Consider the following 20,038-nt stretch of genomic DNA (forward strand, 5'->3'; position numbering starts at 1 on the left):
TCAATTTATTGTTTCATAAGAATGTACATTCAAATGTAAATCCATATTGTGTTGCTCACAAGACTCTTTAGAAGAACAAACGATGTAGGGCAGCTTTGTTCCGCATGGTCATGATGACATATTGAACATTGTTATTAGCCAACCATAGCATCCAGGTCGTGTTCGTGTCGCGAGGATAAGTGTCACAATCAACCAGTACTTTGGACAGGCCTCACATGGCTCCAACACTTCCTCGGCATCAATCACCCAACAACCATTGGTTGACATCATCGGTAACCTCAAGGAAGAGTGAAGGAAAGAGGTAGAAGAGGAAAACAAGAACCTTCAAGAGGCGTGGAGGAGGAAAGTAGAAGAGAAAAACAAATGTAGTTTGGAGATAATTAAACAAGAGTTGAAAAAAGCAATAAAAATAGAGTTATCCCAAATTGTATCACAACACTCACCCCCCATTGAGGCGCTGGATATACAAGTATTAGTTGTACATGTGAGCACCAAGGGGAGCGGCACTGAAGTTGACACAAATCCATTAGGTAAAAAGCCTTTTGATGTTCGTGTGGATACTATGGGCTTGTACATAGTTGCTAAATAGTGTACTCGGCTAGTGGTGTTGGGAAAAGTGTATGACAATTCGTCCACCATACACAATGTCCCTTATTCAGATGATGTGGTTAGGGTAAGTGTTGTGACAATTTACAACGGTGACGCTCAGGTCCTTTTTCTAATGTCAAAGATTCAGTTTGTGAGGCAAGTCGTTGGCACATTCGTGGGATGGCCAACACATTTTGTAAAACCTGTATCTGATTAGGTTTTTTCTCTTCCCTCTGAATGTACTAATTTCAGTGACATTGTTAAATAAAATTAGCGTAATTGTTATTTTCATTAACCATGTAAGATTCACATAAGCGTGTGGCGAAATCAGTTGGACCTCTTGAAATGGGCAATGCAGTGGCTGGAGTTGATCCATTGGGAGAATTGGGTAAGAACTTGTTTGATGTATACCAAAAGTCAATTGAGTTATCGTGGGATGGGATGAAATTTTGGATACCTAATGCAAAAGATAGCTTTTTCATCACACATGCAGATGTAACTGAAATCATTTTAGGTGACAAATGTTTGAACATATCTATACTACAGCTGTGGATGCTGTAAGTAAATTCGGTTTAGAATTTGTCTTATAGGTTAACTCTTTATTAATATTAATTACAATATATGCTTAACAATATTCATGTCAAATGTTTGAAATAGGTTTATGAATGATTTAAGTACAAGCTTAGGTTATGGTTCAGTGTATGGTTTCCTTGAGCCCTAGTCTATACACCACACAAAGGATAGACGTCAAGAATGTCAACAATACATTGAAATGTGGATCAAGGAATCATATCGACTAGTGTACCTAGGACCTTACTTGAATCAGTAGGTGAAATGCATGTCATTATTGTGAAAAAAAAAGTTTGCATTATAAGTACCTAATTATAGTTTTTCGACTTCAGGGCACATTGGCAACTTCTTGTTCTATGTCCACGGGACAATACTGTTGTTTGGTTTTGTTCTTTGCGTAAGAAGCTTGGTGCTCACATCAAGGTTGTAGTTAACAAGTTATTTTTCAAATTATAACAAAATGACTATATACCAATTGTAGTATATCAACACAATATTTTTTATCTTATATACATTAACGTTATTTTGGAAACTAGTGCAATGAAGACATTAACCACTATTTTGGAAGGTAAGCTAGATCAACCTACACCTCGGTGGATTGAACCAAAGGTATGTTATTATTTCATCAATAGGTATTTCGAATTAGTGTCATGTGTTACTTTAAAAGTACTAGCTTTGGTAAATATATTTCATATTGCATTTTGAGTCATGTTCAACCCGGAGGCTATGAGTGTGGATATTATGGCATGCATTGGATGTGGTGCATAGTCAGCGACAGTTTGAAGAATGAATGGAACAGGTTATGCATACTATAACAAATTTTAATTGTTACTTTAGTATCAAATTCTAACTCAATGTATGATGTATGTCACTAATTTCATATTTACAATTTTGTAGTGGTTTTCTGATGGAACAACATTAGACAGTGAGGCCATGACAACACAACGCAAGAAATGGGCAGCATATTTTCTACAAGTTACAAACATGGAAGTACACAAATTTAGATGACATAGGAAGATTTTTGTTTCGAACTTAACATTTTCATTGTTTACATTATAAACAATTATGGTCAACTGGCATTTAAGTCAGCATTACTATATATATGTTTATTAGTATTTTGGTGCACCAAAGTCATTGCATAATGCTTTGTCATTGCGATCTGTACTTATCCTGATAGGATAAGTGTTTTTTTGTTGTGGCACACTACACATCTTGCAAGTCATTATTATCCGCATTATGGTAGTCCTGTTGACAACTCATCTCACAAGAACAAAAATCAGGTAGGACATATACATTCCATAATTTAGTGTAATTATTTATAGTTGTTATTTGTTTTGGTGAAATGTTAAAATAATTTAGTTCATAATTACTTCTTTTTTTTTGTTTGTGAAGGATGCACAGGATCTTGGGTTTTCTATTGAACTTCTTTCCTTGAGTCACCCTAATGAGGTGTTCAATGTATCTCAATTCTATGTTGTATGTCTACACACCTTTGACATATATTTGTTATGCTCCCCCCCCCCCCTCCCTAAATTTCTTTTGTTTACTGATATTGATTATATAATTTATTCATGCTTACTTATCAATTGTATGTCTTTTAGGATTTGATTGGGTTGGAAGGAGATGATCTTGTAGACTTTATGTCATCAGCAGGAAAAAAGTATGGCATCCTATTTATGATATTCTCTAACTTAATTTTCCATGTTATTGAAATAGGACGACTAGTTATACCCTTTGGAGTTTGACTAGTTATATGTGTAGTGAGCTTAAACTTGTTCCTTTTTTTGTCTATATTAAGTTTTTACTTTTCATAAGAATATGTTTATAAAATACATAGATGCTAGTAAATGGTCCAAATCATTTGCATAAAATGGTTTTGATATGTCTTTTTGGTTGCAATGCATCTATGTTGGAGTTGGATAGTTAAAATAACTTGTGCAGAATATATAAAATAAAAAGGAATCCTTTAATTTTGTTTTCAGTAGACTAAAAGGCCTTGTATGGAACCAAAGCAACAACAAGGTTGGTACAGTTCCTAGGCATTGTAGTTTTGTTTTCAGTCAGTATTAAAAACTCATATATTCTTCTTAATTTAAGGTGAGGCTTTGGGTTTTGGGCTTTAGTTTTAGGGGGGTTCATGTGTGAGAGTGATATGTATCACACAAGAACAGCAAAGAATAAGCAGGTAAAATTGAGGAGAAACAAAGGTAATGTTCTATGTTAATGGTAAATGAGGTACCTACAACAGGGGAAATCCCCTCTTGTTCCAGAGCAAGCTCCTATTAGAGAAATACAAAGGATTCCTCTACCCAATTAAGCATCAAAATATAGAATATCCCCTCCAAAAGCAAGAAACAACCTTAAATACTCAAAAAGGCAAATAACAGAAAAGATATCATTCTCTCTCTCCTCTGACAACCAAATTCTCCCTTATGCCAATTTTGCCCCTCTCTTTTTGCGAGAATAAACCAACCATTCCTTGTTCCCTCCTTTCTTCCTCTCATGGGACAGAGGTTCCAAAAGCCTATTCTGACTTGGGCTCATATCAATACCTCCCCCTTGAAGAACAGTTTTGTCCACAAGACTCAATTCTGGAAATTGGCTCCTCATATTCAGCTCATCCCCCCAAGTCGCTTCCTCTACTGCCTTGTCCTTCCACTTGACCAACCATTGTTGATCTTTTCCCCCCTCTTCACAATGATCCTCACAGCCAAGACAGATTCAGGTTCAAACTTCTCAACATCATCATCTTCCAACCCTGTAGGCAATTCAGCTAGAGCATGATATTTTCCCTGAGCTTTTTTAAGTAGTGAGACATGGAAAACTGGGTGAACTTTGGAGGATGGAGGCAACTTCAGCTTATATGCTACTTCTCCAATTCTTCCCACTACTTCAAAAGGTCCATAATAACATGCATTTAGTTTTGGGCTAATGCGTGTAGCTATAGATTGCATCTTGTGTTGTTTCAGTTTAAGAAATACTAGATCTCCCACTTCAAAACACTTCTCTTGTTTGTGCTTGTTAGCCTGGTTTCTTACTCAATCTTGAGCTCTACTCAGGTGGTTCTTGAGCTGCCTCAAGGCTTCATCGCAATCCTACAACTCCCTCTTCACTGCCTCCACCCTTATTTCCCCCTATATACTCCTCACTATCTTAGGAGGTTCGCGTCCATATATTACTTCAAAAGGAGTAGTGCCAATAGACTCATGGTATGTAGTGTTGAACCAGTATTCCGCCCATGGAATCCAAGTCACCCATTCCTTTGGCTGGTCCACTATAAAACACCTCAAATATGTTTCCAATCAGCAATTGGTTACCTCAGTTTGGTCATCCGTTTGAGGATGGTATGTTGTACTCATTTTGAGAGTTGTTCCTTGCATCTTAAAGAATTCACTCCAAAACAAACTCATGAACAATGGATCTTTGTCACTTATCACTGAGTTTGGAATTCCATGCAACCTTACTACTTCCTTGACAAAAACATTTGCAATAGATCTCACTGTGTACGGGTGTTTCAAAGGGATAAAATGACTATACTTTGAAAGCCTATCCACCACAACCAAGATTCCTTCATGTCCCTTTGATCTCGGTAGTCCTGTTATAAAATCAAGATAGATATCCTCCCACACTCTCTCCAAAATAGGTAAGGGCTGTAACAGACCCCTGTTAGTCGATGAATACGACTAACTTATGTGAAATATGTGCAAATTATATCTAACTCCTCCCATTTATGGTTATGTTGTAGTATTGTAATTACTTTTTGTTAAATATAGGTAATAAGTACTTAGTACTCCCATTTTGTGTATTTAATAATCATTTCCTTTCAATTTCAGGTTAATTAGGCAAGTTTGTGAAGTGCTGATTTTTAGCTTCTCGCTAAGCCAATCTGTCGGCTTAGTGAGCCATCCGCTGAGTGCATCACTCTTGCAGCTGAGCGCGAGGAAGAATTTGGAAGAAGGATGAGCTGGACACACGCGCTAAGCAAGAGCTCATCCTACTAAGCACACTGCTTGCATGCATCCACTAAGCAAGAAGCCAGGGGCTAAGCCGAAATTCACTTATGCACACTAAGCGAGCCAGACTTGTGCTAAGCGCACAAGCACCAACAAGGCCACCTAATTAAGCTTGAAACCAGAAATGGAAGGGGAGTTTGGGCTTTTCCTTGAGCTTCAGCATTTTTAGAGATTTCTAAAGAGAGAAAGGTCCAAGTTCCAGAGAGTTTTGAGAGCTTTTGTTGTGCAAAGACTGGCAGAGAACTGAAAGTGAAGAGGAAGCCATCTTGAGAGCATAAGATAAGTCTGTGAGTGATTGTGAGGTTCTAGAGGTGGAGACATCCCCACTACTTGCATTTCTTCAATCCTTCATTTTTCTCTTCTCTTTGTTGTAAAGGAAGCTTCCCAGATATGGAGAGCTAAATCCTTTGTTGGTTCTTCCTTGTAGGTACTTGATGTAAATATCTGTATATCTATTTAATGATGTTTTATGTGTTCTTTGTGCTACCAGTACGTCATTTCAGTGTGCTTTTGCCTTGATCATGTAGATGCATGCTTTGTTAGGATCATTCAACAGTGGAAACTGGTCTGATTCTTAGAACTTGATAAGACAAGGCTAGTTTATCGTATTATCATGAGGGATCGGGGTACGGTAACCTAGTTGTTTGTATGTTTGTCTTAATGCAGTTCTGGTCGAGTTTAGTCCAACAAGAGGAATCTGCGGATGATGCTTGATCAGGATTAGGCTACACTATCACGAGGGATCGGGGTTTAGCATTTCAGGAGACACCATAGAACACATGAGCATTGTTAAGTAAAGAATATCCTTATAACATCAGGCACCTAATAGGAAGACCAACACGTTGTCTACTTGTCTTTACACATCATTACTCATGTGATTTTCCTTTTTAATAGTTAGTTTAAATACTTGTTCATAGTCCATACATATCTTTTCATACTAGACACATATTCACTGAATATAGCTTTACCAAGTAACACAAGTTCCCTGAGAGTTCGATACTCGATTCTTACCGTTTTATACTACTTGTGTGATCCGGTGGCATGAGCTCCACCACAAATTGTACATCCTACAACCTGCAAAATAGAAAAATGTGAAGTTTGTGCAGAATGAAGCTGAGTTGGAAACTTACTTAGTGTTTCTGTTAATGTCTCTAGTTGCTTGGACAACTTGTTTTGTGCCAACAGAGCGTCCTATGAGGTTAGCTCCAATAAACTCTTCTTGGTAGGAATATGGGCTCGGTCTCTCAAAATGGCAATGTCACTAGCAGTCATGCTTTCAATTAAGTCCATTGCTTCGTCGGGGGTCTCCATTTTGACCTTACCCCTAGCTGAAGCGTCCAAGAGCTGCTTAGATTGTGGTCTCAACCCATCTATGAATATGTTGAGCTGTATTAGTTTTGAAAAACCGTGAGTGGGAGTCACCCATCTATGAATATGTTGAGCTGTATTGGTTTTGAAAAACCGTGAGTGGGAGTCTTCTGCAATAAACCTCTAAATCTTTCAAGTGCCTTACTCAATGATTCATCTGGAAACTGGTGGAAGGAAGAGATGGCAACTTTGCCTTCTGCAGTCTTTGCTTCAGGGAAGTACTTTTTTAAGAACTTTTCTACCACTTCATCCCATGACTTCATACTGTTTCCTTTAAAAGAATGAAGCCACCTCTTAGCTTCTCTAGATAAAGAAAATGAGAACAAACTCAACCTGATTGCATTTGCAGGCACACCCGCCAACCTAATAGTATTGCATATCTCTATATAGGTGGCTAAGTGAGCATAAGGGTCTTCATTGGGTAGACCATGAAACAGATTATTTTGAATCAGTTGTATCAAAGAATGAGGATATGTATTTGTCTGAGCTTGAACTTCTGGCTGTGCAATACTAGTGAAAAATTGTGGCACAGTAGAACTTGAATAATCCTCCAGGGTTACTCTTCTTGGCTTTTAAGCCATGATTGTAACTTCAATAGGTTTTATATGAGAATGCCATGCAATAGGAAAACTAGAAGATGCCTTGAAAGATCGAGGTTCTTCTTCTGGAGTTGTTGTTGCTTCTAAATCCTGCAAAAAAATTCTAATTCTCTCTTAATTACGCCTTCTACAGGTGGCGTTAATCTCCAAATCAATGGGAATCAAATCACCTACAGTAGATCTTCTTTGCATACAAGAAAATAGAACAACAATTATCCAATTCAAAAGAAAAATGAATATACGGTAACTAAAATATGAACAAAAAAATCAATGAATCAAAGAGAAAAACATAAAGCAATGTCGTAAAACTGAACTAAACTCTTCTTAAATCTAGTTCCCTGACAACAGCGCCATAAATACTTTGTTGGATTTCCCATGCAGTTACTTTTTGGTCCACTTTTTCTTTATACAAATATGTTCAAAGGAAATCCAGTTTGTCGGAAAGCGCACCGGATCGTCAAGTATTTAAAATTAAAACGGATGAATCCGAGTATCGAACTCAGGGAACTAGTCTTAGACAAGGTTAAATTCAGAAATAAGGCATTGTTGAAAGAAACATTGATAATTGATGATTTGGAACAGAATTAAACTAAGTCTAGGCTAAAAACAATAAAAATGCAAGTAAGTAAAATTGACAGCAGTAGGTAAAGAAGTTGGGTCTTTCTAATAAACCAGCTGATGCATATAAAGATGTTTCTCTAATCAATCATGCTTTTATGTTCTATGTTGTAGCCTGAATTACTAAACCTCGATCCCTAGTTAGACTGAATCAATCCAAGCTTCATCCTCAGATCCCTCTTGTTGGACTAGGCTCAATTTAGACAGCCCTCCTAGGTTTAGACTAACTCAAACTAAGCTTCATCCTCATATCCCTCTTATTGGACTAGACTTAGCTTAAATAGCTTACGAAAGTTTAGACTAATTTAGCCTAAGCTTTGTCCTCAGATCCCTCTTGTTGGACTAGACTTAGACCAAACAGCATTATTGTAACAACATACTTAAAACCAAAACTTAATCCGTAGATCCCTCTTGTAAGACTAAGTTTCAATTCTACTTCATTCAAGTTCTAAGGTAACAATACATTTCTCAATGTTAAAATCACCTAACTACGCACACAAATGGTTGATCAGACCAAGAACATACAAAATTTAAGCACTGAAAGAAGCATTGAACACAAGAAACACAATCAATTAGATATTAAAGTAATTACATCAGTTGTTCTTTAGAAATCCCCAACAAGGGTGTTTAGCTAGCCATTATAGAAGAAACCCTAACAATAATGAGATTACAAAACCTAGGTATCTCTGCAAAAGCTACTCCCCTTGCTGCCTCCAGAGCTCTTTTCCAGAAATAGGCATTGTGGTATGCTCTGGAATTCTGTATTCAGGGCCTTGTACCCTAATTCTGCACAAGACAAACTTTAAATAGGCTCTGAATTCGCGACGTTGCGCTTAGTGCCACCCTCGCGCTCAGCGTGAGTAAGTGGATTTGAGCTTAGCGCCAGTCGTGCATTGAGCCTGGCTGAAGACAACTACTACGCTTAGCGCACTGATCTCGCGCTTAGCGCGTGGCCTTGATATTGATGCTTTGCCAGATTCTTCTGTTGTGCTAAACGCACTGAAGCTGCGCTTAGCGGTGGATGCGCGCTTAGCCCACTCATGAGCTAAGCTCAACTGTCACTTTTGGCACTTCATGACTTAGCCTCTTTTTCACCTAAAATTGCACAATTTCATCATTAAATCCAATGGAAGTATTCTAGAGACAGCTTTAACCATAAAACAAGACTTATTTACAAAATCTCTACTAAATAACCATAAATTGAGGGAACTATACAAGTTTTAGAAAATGTTTTCTATACAAAAGTTAGTCGTATAAAACGACTAACACTGGGCACTGATGTAAAGGCCCAAAAACTCTTCCACATTTAAAACAAAGGCCTTTTTTACGCCTATCCAACAAGTCCTGATATGCTAAATGTTTGGTCCCTCTGTCACGATACCCAGCTAGTTTCTTATCTCCACCTCTTTTTCATTTGGGCATGGCCCATTAGTTCCACCCTGAAACCCAACACCCCTTATTACTCCATGACCCGTATTAGTTCCATGGGTTTTTTGCACCAACCCAAATCCGGAACCTCCTCCTCGCATATCTACACGCCCTACGCAACCCACGCGCCAGTTCTGCCTCAATGGCTCTTGTAGTATTCATCAACCTACCACACGTCAATGGTGTTGCCATGTGCAGGCTTCATAGATGAACGCAAATGTCATCCTTCAACCCATTATTAAAATACGCAAAGTACTGACCATCCAATAATCGAGGTACTTGCACCACCAAACTCTTAAATCGATAAATATATTTCTCCATCGTTCCTGTTTGACGCAACGATGTGAATTGCTCAAACACAGAACCTTCACTAACCCATTCGTATCTCTCCAGCAATTCATGTTTCAGATCCTCCCATGTCAGATTTTCGTAGTCCAACAACAAGGAATTAAAGAAATGGATGGTACCATTCTCCATACAAATTTGAGCGAGACTCACCTTCATAGCATCACTTGTATTCTAAATGCGAAAGTAAATCTTCGCACGAGATATCCAACCAGCGGGATCCTCTCCTACCAATGCCGTAAGCTCAACCTTCTTCTCCGATTTTCGAAATTCCTCCATCTCGTCCTCATCTAACCTTTGTCCTCTAGATTTTGCCATCTCTGACGTCGGCATCTCTAGTAAGTCATGCACCCTCGACTCTTTTGGATCCTTTTCTTTGTGTGATCCTTCGCCTTTTCCCCCGGTATTCACACGATTCCCCATACTCCCCAGACTCCATGTCATCAGCTCAATCAATTTCGACTGATTGTCAGCAGCTTCTTTTCTCATCAATTCCATCGACGACTTCATCTCAGCTAAATCCTCGTCGACCTTCTCCAATCTAGCATCCATGACTTCTCCCTCCGTTGATCCTTTCTTTTGTTGCATTCAATACTCTTGATGTATCCGGCAGGTTAGACCAATGATACATATCACACAAGAACAACAAAGAATAAGCAGGTAAAATTGAGGAGAAACAAAGGTAATGTTTTGTATTGATAGTAAATGAGGTAACCTACGATAGGGGAAATCCCCTCTTGTCCCAGAGCAAGCTCCTATTAGAGAAATACAAAGGATTCCTCTACCTAATTAAGCATCAAAATACAGAATATCCCCTCCAAAAGCAAGAAACAACCTTAAATACTCAAAAAGGAAAATAACGGAAAAGATATCATTATCTATCTCCTCTAACAACCAAATCCTCCCTTATGCCAATTTTGCCCCTCTCTTTTTGCGAGAATAAACCAACCATTCCTTGTTCCCTTTCTTCCCCTCATGGGACAGAGGTTCCAAAAGCCCATTCTGACTTGGGCTTGTATCAGAGAGGGTCCTGGCATATATTGTGATTCAATATTGTAATAATCAGTTTGTGACTTGTATATCAAATATAAGTCAGAAGAGATATATGGTAATATGATAGGAGTTGGTAATAGGAGTTGAGACCAGAGTTATGGGAATTCTACACTGACCAAGGCATTGAACTCAGGTCGAGGGGAGCCTAACCAATTTGCAACCCACTACCATGACCATGTCCCTACATAGAGCACTCCTATTGTAAAATATGGGTCAAACTCCATCACAACAATTGTGACCAGTAGTGTAGTAAGTAGTAAATTGTGTGGCCCAAACTGGTGTTTGGAACGACACTTGGAATCATGTGTATCGAAAGGAAAAGAAGCAGATGACAAGGAGAATATAAAGGGTGAAGGAGTAGAAAAATAGAAGGAGGATATAAACCCAGAGTTAGTAATGATGTAATATGACCTCTTGAATAGGCTTTACTCAGCCAAATACTCTGAAATTACGAGTAGTGGCAAATTGGATAGTAGTAGTGATGGTTGATAACTGAGCCAATCATAGCTTCATCGAAATGATTTGGTTGTGGCACTAAAGTTACCAATCGAGGAGACTCTTGAGTTTACAGTTAGATTGGGGGATGGACATTAGAAGTCAAGTGGGCTTTGTAGGCAACTGGGTTTGTAACTGGATGGGATTACAATGTCAATTTTTTTCACATGTTTCCTTTGGTCGGTGTGGACATCATATTAAGAATTTTGTGGTTGGAGACGTTGGGATATATGAAGGTAAATTGGAAGGCTCTCATAAGTCATAATGACCTTTGATCAGCACGGTAGGCATGTGCGGCTTATATGGGATCCTTGTTAAGACAGGAACAAGGTATCTCCCAATGCCTTACTAAAGGAACAACAACAAGAAAGTTTTATCCTACTAGGTGAGGTCGGCTACATGGATCTTACTACGACATTCGGCACGGTTAAAAATCAAAGGTATAAATAGAAAATTTTGACATCTAATATCAATTAATTCTAACCCATAATTTGCTTGTGCTATATCCCAAATTTTATGTTGTGCATTCACTATCTAAGAAGTTAGATCAGCCTATTTCCCCAGTATTATGACATAAATCGGTTGCCCATCTCACAAAAGAATGAAATTTAAAAGCTGGTAGATGAGATGTTGCAAGCAAGGATAATGAGGCCTACCTGACACAAACGTGTAGCAGAAAATATCCCATCAGAAAAGTCACTCACTAGAAGAAAAAAAGGGACACATCTGTTAAAGAACATTGTTCTTGGGTTTTACATAGACATAGATATGTTTTTACAAATTGGCTTAAAGGCCCAAACTACCCATATACATTAGCAAATAAGATGATAGAATCTCACATTAGATAGTTTAGACATGTGTGGAAAAGAACTATAGAAGTCCTAGTAAGGGAGTAGATCCTATAGAGGATAATGAAATAATTAGACTTAGATGTAGAAAAAACTATCAGCCAAACCATTAAGAAAGATTCAGGTTCAAATGATTTGTTGTTTATTCAATGGGCATGATTTATGACAAGACATTTATAGCACTATTTGATCCACATAACCAATCTTACCTAATAGGGAAAGACTTTTGTTGTCTTTTTCTTTTTCTTAAAACATTAGGGGACAAATTTATTGGGATACTTCTATACAATTGGAATGCATTGGTCTCTTTTCGATATTTTACTTAGTTTTCCCAATCAAAGAGATGAAATTCATTAATGTGAACCGTATATTACAATGCAAGTAGGCTCTGTTTCACAATCATTTTAAGGATGAACATGCGTTATTTCTTGAAATCATTACTTCATTGAATAAAATAGCTCATACTTTTGCACCATTGTTTATTTCTATTGCATGGGGATTATGATGTTGAGCAACTATGATTAAGAGGTCTAAACCAGGGCAAGTAGTTAATATTGGATTAAAATTATAAGTTGTGTTTATTTTAACACAATTCATTTTAAGTCAGTTTTTTTTTCAATGTTGTATTTCAATTTCATATTGGAGTATATGAAAGATCAGTTAAGAAAGCACATGTTTACCAAGCGCATAGTCAAAAGACTTAAGTTCATGATAGTTAATGGGATATCGATAGAACTGAATTCTTATGCTTTAATTCGTCCCACCGTCCCAGGTATGCATTTTATGTCATTTTCTAGCTTTTAGCAGCTTTTATTTTGTAAAATTCATTTTCATCTGTATGACCTTTGCAAGATTTTTCCATGGTCCCTTTTAAGTTTTTAACATAGAAAATTATAATTTATACATTTTCAGCTTATATTATAATGAATGACAGCTCATGCTTTTGATGTGTAGGAGCTATCACATAGCTTGATTTCGTTACTAATCATCCTTTGAAGGTGATGAATCTTATAACCTCAATTTGATGATAGTCTATTTTCCATGGAATTCTATGTTGTTACAATTTAAATTTGAGAATTTATTCATCTTGTTCTTGTTATATAATTTACATTGCAATGTTATAATGTCCCTTAATTGAAACTAGATATGATCCTTGTACCCATACTCATTCTATATAGATAGCCAAAAAAGATAATTTTAGAAGTGATTCTACTTTCTAAAATTTATTTGTAGAATATGTATGGACTTTTTTTAATGACTTTCTAATAATTTCAAGAAAGTCAAACTATTGCAAACAAATCGTTGCCTCATTTTTTCTGTTGTTAGTGTCTATACTCTATAATCATGCCTCTTTTTGTTAAATGTTTTTTATTTGTAGAAACACAATGCTTTTGAATTACCATTGGTTATACTCTTTTGGTCACACCATAATGATGAGTGTTCTTAGAACTGTATAAGACAATGGTCAACTGGTTTGATGGTGCAGATTGAAAGAACTTTCATTTGTGTTGATGCTGGTGCATTGGTGGAAGAACCTACTAAATGGTTTCTTCCATATAAAAAGTAAGCATTTTTATCTTTATTTAATTTGAATATTATCAATTTTCTTGTTTGGACAATTTTGTTCACTTGAATTTTTTCTACTTACATTGGATTTGACAAATAATATTAACTATGCTATATGAGTCATTACTGAGAATAGAAGTTTCTAAGATCTAGATCATAACCAGTTCTTTATTCTGGGAGAAAACTGTTAATAAAGGAAGAAATGAGATAGATGGCTTTGTTTAATTTCTGAAAATTTAAGGGTGCCTAATATGGCTACAAATTCTTTTGAGTGATAATCCTTGGACTGTGTCATGTTTGGGATCCAGTGCTTCAGAAGGTATCTAAGAACTTTAATAGTTGGAAGGGTGCTTTTTTCTCTATGGGTGATCACCCAAATTCACTCTTGTGTTTCCAGCAATACCTTTTATTCCCTTTACAATTATTAGATCCTAGTTGAGTGGTTCATAGGATGGAGAGAATTTTTAGTAGTTTTCTTTGTTTTGTTGTGGTAGGGAAGAGTAGTAATGTAGAGTGTTGCCATTTAGGAGGTTTTTGCAAGATAAAGGAAGGGAACAGGGTCTCAGAAAAGCCACTAGTTGCAGTGAGGTTGGGATTTAATATTTGATTTTTGGAGGTTAGTAATTATTATTTATATAACACAGTGATCATCAAGAATCAGAACATCTATTCTATCGACCTCCTTCCAATGTAGACTAAAATAAAACATGATAAAGGATTTTCCCCACTAAGCTAGCCAACTGTCTTTTTGGATCTACTGAAATTAGTTAAGAACATTGAACTCTATGTCCAAGTTTACAACACCCGAATTGAGAGTCAAAACCTTGTAAACTTTTTCATTTTTATAAATTGTGACAATATTATGATAGATTGTAATCTGACAATTTTAGAGTAGCAAATTTATTCAAGTCATTCAACATGTGTATTTAAGTGTTATGTTTTGGATGTTATTTCTAGGTAACATTCAGAACACTATTGCATTTAGCTTATGTTTGGCTGAATTCATTATGGTTTACTAATCTTTTTTAGGGTCAGTTTTACCCTTCAATTTGCAGAGCTACATCTGCCATCTCCCACGTCGTCCTGGGGTAGTTTAAGACTTGCATCCTCCTACTAGGAAACTATTATCTCTTTAGATCCAATCCTGGAAAAATCAGTATTTATGGTGCATTCACAGCTATTGCTGGTATGTGTGTTTACACTTACTTCAATATGAGGCAACAATCAAACAAGCCATCTCCTCCACAGGCTTCTGTTTTGCCAAAATCTATACTTGCCAATATGAACCGTGTTACTTCTTCATTAGTTGTATTGATAAATTCAATATTGCCAGGTTGTGGTGTATGTAATCTGTTTATTTTTAATTTTTGCCATCCTTGGAGGAGAAAATAAGGAAAGTGGTATTATCATGTGTTCAAATATCCATGTTGATGTCATATATAGGGCTTTCTTTTGTTACATGTGACTAAAAAGTCTAAACATTTTACAAATTATTACCTGGCAATTAATGTAAATGTATTGGTCTGAATTTGTAATATAGGTGGCTATGAAAACAAATGACTTGTTTTTAAAAAAAACACTTTATAGAACAGTTCTATCTCGAAAACCGTCTTAGAATGTGACACATTCTAAGACAGGTAGGGAGTCATCGTCATAGATGCATCGGCATTCTACGATGTTCGCTACGACAACGGTTAATAACCGATGTCGTATGTGCTTCATACCCAACGTAAAATCGCTATTATATAGTAGTGATTAATCCTAGCAATCATAAGTAATGACTGGAGAAATAGTTCTCACTAAGGTTACATCTATGCATATTTAAATTATGGATGGATAAGTACTTGTGTGTGAACATGGGTGAGTTACGACTTGTTGATGATGGGATAGATTACTATGTTTATGGATTTATGTGAATGAGTATAATTGTCCTTAAATTTTTAATTGTAAAAAATTCTCATTCGTGTTACTTGACCTTGGGTTAATATTGTATAAATTATAAGGCTAGCTACATATAATGACTTTATACTTGTATTTTGTGGTTTATCTCTCACGCCTAACCCTTTGTGTTATTACAAACCTCATACCTCCTTTTTTATGTTGCTTGGTTCACTTCATGATGAACATTATGAGTAGTAAAGAGCAAGGAGTCACAATCTAATGCAGCCGAAGAGTGTGAGATCTAGTGGCAATAATACCATCTTTGGGGATCCTCCCTACTTATTTTTTGCTTGTTTTGTGTTGTCTTGTATATACTACTTTTAGTGAGACAACCTTGTCAGAGGTGGTTTGTTCATTAAGTACTTGAATGTTTTGATTTGATGACAAATTCCATGACAATATAACCATGTGACCCTTAAACAACTTTATGTTTTAAGCTTTATGTTTTGAATCTTGAGATTTCATGATATACACTAGAAAGTTTATCCCAAAGTCTCCATTTAAATTTGATTTACATCTTTCAAACCATAATTTTCCAACTTGTATTTGACAGTTATAGAGCCTAATCCCTGTACGAGATTTGTAGAAGTACTTCCATACTAGATTTCAAAAATGCATATTTAAATGTTAACAAGTACTTGCTATTTTTTATTCGTTTCTTGATTTTTCTGCTGAAATTTCAAATGAATCTTTGGATTTATTTCAACATATTTTTCTGCTAAAATGCATATTTAATATGCCTTGGATTTTAAAGGTTTATGTTATGTTATTCATTCGCAAAAAAAAAAGACCATCATTTTCATAAAACTCTTCTTTTTAAGTTGTCCAAATTATGTTGAGATAGATTTCCAAAGATCAATTTCTTGCTCCAATAGTCAGGTCTTTACTGAGTGGGGTTGACAGTGGATGCAACTTCTTTAAATGGCTACCAAATGAAATAGTTGATGATAGAAACATGGTTATTTTTAGACAAAGGAAGAAGATTGTCAAGCTTGAGATTTTGTTTAAAAACAAAGAAAAATGGTTGAAGATTGTGATTGCAATTTGTTGTTTGTTGTTAATGTTGAGTGTTATTGTGATGACAATGTGGTGGAACACAGAAAGAAAAGACGATAATTTTGTATCTCAAATAGTTAAAAATTATAATGTTACATTTTAGTTGAATTTGGTGTAATGAATGGAGTTATAGCAGCTTGCATTTTGAATTCGAAACTTTAATCCTTTTGTATGTGATGATGATGATATTTACTTTTCAATGAATGAGACTTTCTTTCTCAAATTTGGAGACTTCAATTTGGCCATTTATCACAGGATTATGTATCTTTAGTTTGTCATTATGCTATGTAATTTTGGTACTCATATTACATGAGTATTGGCGATTATGGCAAATCTGATACCAAAAAACTTGTTGATAGGAATTGATGCTCATGGATATTGTAAGAAGGTAATTTATTGTGTTGTGTGTTGTTCACCATACACAATTCCTTTATTTATAATCAAAATGAATACATAAATAGGGAAACTTAATAATGAGAAATAAAGAAGGCAATCCCTAATTTTGGCTATATAATTAAAGCATATCAATTATCCTAAAATGTATATTTCATACTCCCTCTCAAGTTGGAGCATATATGTCATATGAACCAAGCTTGCTACAAATATCATCAACATAAGAAACCTTGAGGGATTTTGTGAGCATGTCTGCCAATTGGTCTTTGGAGCTAACAAACTCAGTGGTGATTTCTCCTAAGAGTACCTTCTCACACATAAAGTGACAATCAATCTTGATGTCTTTAGTTCGCTCATGAAAGACCAAGTTTGAAGCAATGTGCAGAACAACTTCATTGTTGCATGATTATTCGGTATATTGAATGTCTCCAAATTTTCTCTGTTAGAGAAGTTTCCTAAGCCATGTGATCTTGCATGTAGTTATTGCCAAGGCATAATACTCAGCTTCGGGATTGGACCTAGCAACAATTTTCTACTTCTTTCATCTCCATGAGATCAAGTTCCCTCCAATAAAGACACGATATTCAAAAGTGGACCTCCTGTATGATAGTGATCCTACCTAATCAGCATCAAAGTAACAAACAACTTTGGCATTGCCTTTGTCTTCGTATAAAAATCCATGACCTGGTATATTCTTGATATATCGAAGTATGCGCATTGTAGTATTCCAATGAGTACCAGTCGGGTCTTTCAGAAACTGACTAAGTACATCGACTGCAAAAAGTGATGTCTAGTCTAGTGATAGTGAGGTAATTAAGTTTGCCCACCAAATGATTATATCTTTTCAGGTCTTCCAATGGCTCCCCCTGATCTGGGAGAAGCTTCACATTAAGATCCATAAGAGTATCAATAGGACAACAATCAAGCATATCGATCTCAGTTAAGATATCGAGAGCATACTTCTTTTGGGAAATGGAAATGCCAAAGGAAGATTGGGCAACTTCAATCCCTAAGAGGTATTTGAGCGAACTCGTGTCTTTAGTCTAAAATTGACTGTGGAGATGAGATTTGAGGCGAAGAATACCCTCAGAATAATTGCCAGTAATGACAATGTCATCAACATCGACAACAACGTAAAAGCAACGACCAAATGGAGAATGGATGAACAACACCCGAGTGATTAGCCTCACAATGTGTCATTCCAAACTAGAGCAAGGCAGAGCTAAAACGACCAAACCATGTGCGAGGAGACTGCTTCTAACCATAGAGAGAGTGACAGAGTCGACAGACCAACTAAAAGTCACTTGAAATTGTAAAATTGAGAGGTTGATCCATATAAACTTTTTCTTACAACTCACCATGCAAGAAGGCATTTTTGATGTTCAGCTAGTGAATAGGTCAATGTTGAATGGTAACCATAAAAAGAAAGAAATGCTCAAAAGCGATTTTGGCCACAAGGGAAAAGGTGTCTTCATAGTCAAGACCAAAAATTAGCCACCAAGTGAACCTTATAGCAATCAATACTGCCATTTGGTTTGACCTTCACTGTATAAACCCAACAATGACCCATGGTGGTCTTGTCAATAGGTAATGGGACAAGTTCCCAAGTGCCCCTGGCATCTAAAGCAGTCATTTCCTCTAGCACCACTTGTTGCCATTATGGATTAGTCATGGTTTCACCTGTAGACTTAAGGATAAACACAAAATCCAACAAGGAGATAAAAGAGAATAGATGGGAGATAAATGATTATAATTAAGAGAAAAGGCATATAAAGGTTTAGGGTTGTGAGAAGATCGAATACCTTTTCTAAATGGGAAGGTTAGGTACAAGCGACGTTGGTGGAGGGGCAGTTAGAGCAGAAGATGATGCTAGAGGATCAGGATATGGCACCGCTGATGGAGGTTATGGACGCCTATGGTAGACCATTAGCGGAGGTGTAATAGGGGGGCAACAATTGGGGTTAGCACAATAGGTGGAATACTAGGGAATATCTTCAATGGTGAAACTAGAGAAAAAAAGGGTATTCTCAAAGAAGGTAACATCAATATAGACAATATATAGTTGAAGTGGAGAACAAAAACAAGGATAACCTTTTTAAAGACGAGAGTAACCAAGAAAAAGGCACTTTAGAGACCTAGAAGAAAACTTATATTTTCCTGGTGTAAAATCATGGACATAACAAGTGTAGCCAAAGACATAAAAAGGGATGGTGTATAGAGGTTGTTTAGGGTACAAGATGGAGTAAGGGATCTGATTTCCAAGAACAGATGAACGCATGCAATTGATCAAGTAACAAGCTGTAAGAAGTGCATCACCCAAAAAACAATATGGAACATTATAGTGAAGGATAAGAATATGAGTTGTTTCAACTAAATGACGATTTTTCCTTTCTACAATACCATTTTGTTATGGTGTGTGGGCACATGAGGTCTTATGTAGAATTCCCTGTGAGGTTAGAAAAGAATGAAACTAGGAGATATTCACAGGCATTATCAATGCATAAAATCTTAACAGAAACACCAAATTTATTTTAAATATCATGTGCAAAACCTTGAGGAAAACACATAAAAACATCTTTTCATTAAGAAAACCCAAGTACGTCTAGAAAGTTATCAATAAAAGCAACAAAATAGAAATACCTTAAGGTTGAACAAACACAACTAAGACCCTAAATATCAAAGTGAACTAAAACAAAATGTGACACAACACATTTATTGACACAAGTACTATAAGTATTACGAGTATGTTTGCCTAACTGACATGAATTGCACTAAAAGGACTTAACGGTAGAAAGATTGGGAACCAAAAAACGTAGTTCATCAAGACTAGGATGGCTAAGATGCTGATGAGTAAGTTCTGGAGAGATGATGGAGATACAAGCCAACGACAATGTAAGTTGGTATAATCCTCTAGACTCATGTCTTGATCCAATCGTTGTCCAGTGTGTCGATCCTATACAGGAACGAAATTGTTAACAAACAAAACAGAATAGTCAAGAGTGTGAGTGAGTTTGCTAATTGGGATTAAATTAACAGTATAACCATAAACAAATAAGACGAAATTAAAAGATAAGTTAGGAAGAGGGTGGGTTTGTCCAATGCCACAAATTGGGATTTGAGAGCCATATGTAAGCGTAATAAATGGTTGAGAATTCAA

This window comes from Glycine max, chromosome 1 (assembly GCF_000004515.6).
Source record: "Glycine max cultivar Williams 82 chromosome 1, Glycine_max_v4.0, whole genome shotgun sequence".
Classification (NCBI taxonomy): Eukaryota; Viridiplantae; Streptophyta; class Magnoliopsida; order Fabales; family Fabaceae; genus Glycine; species Glycine max.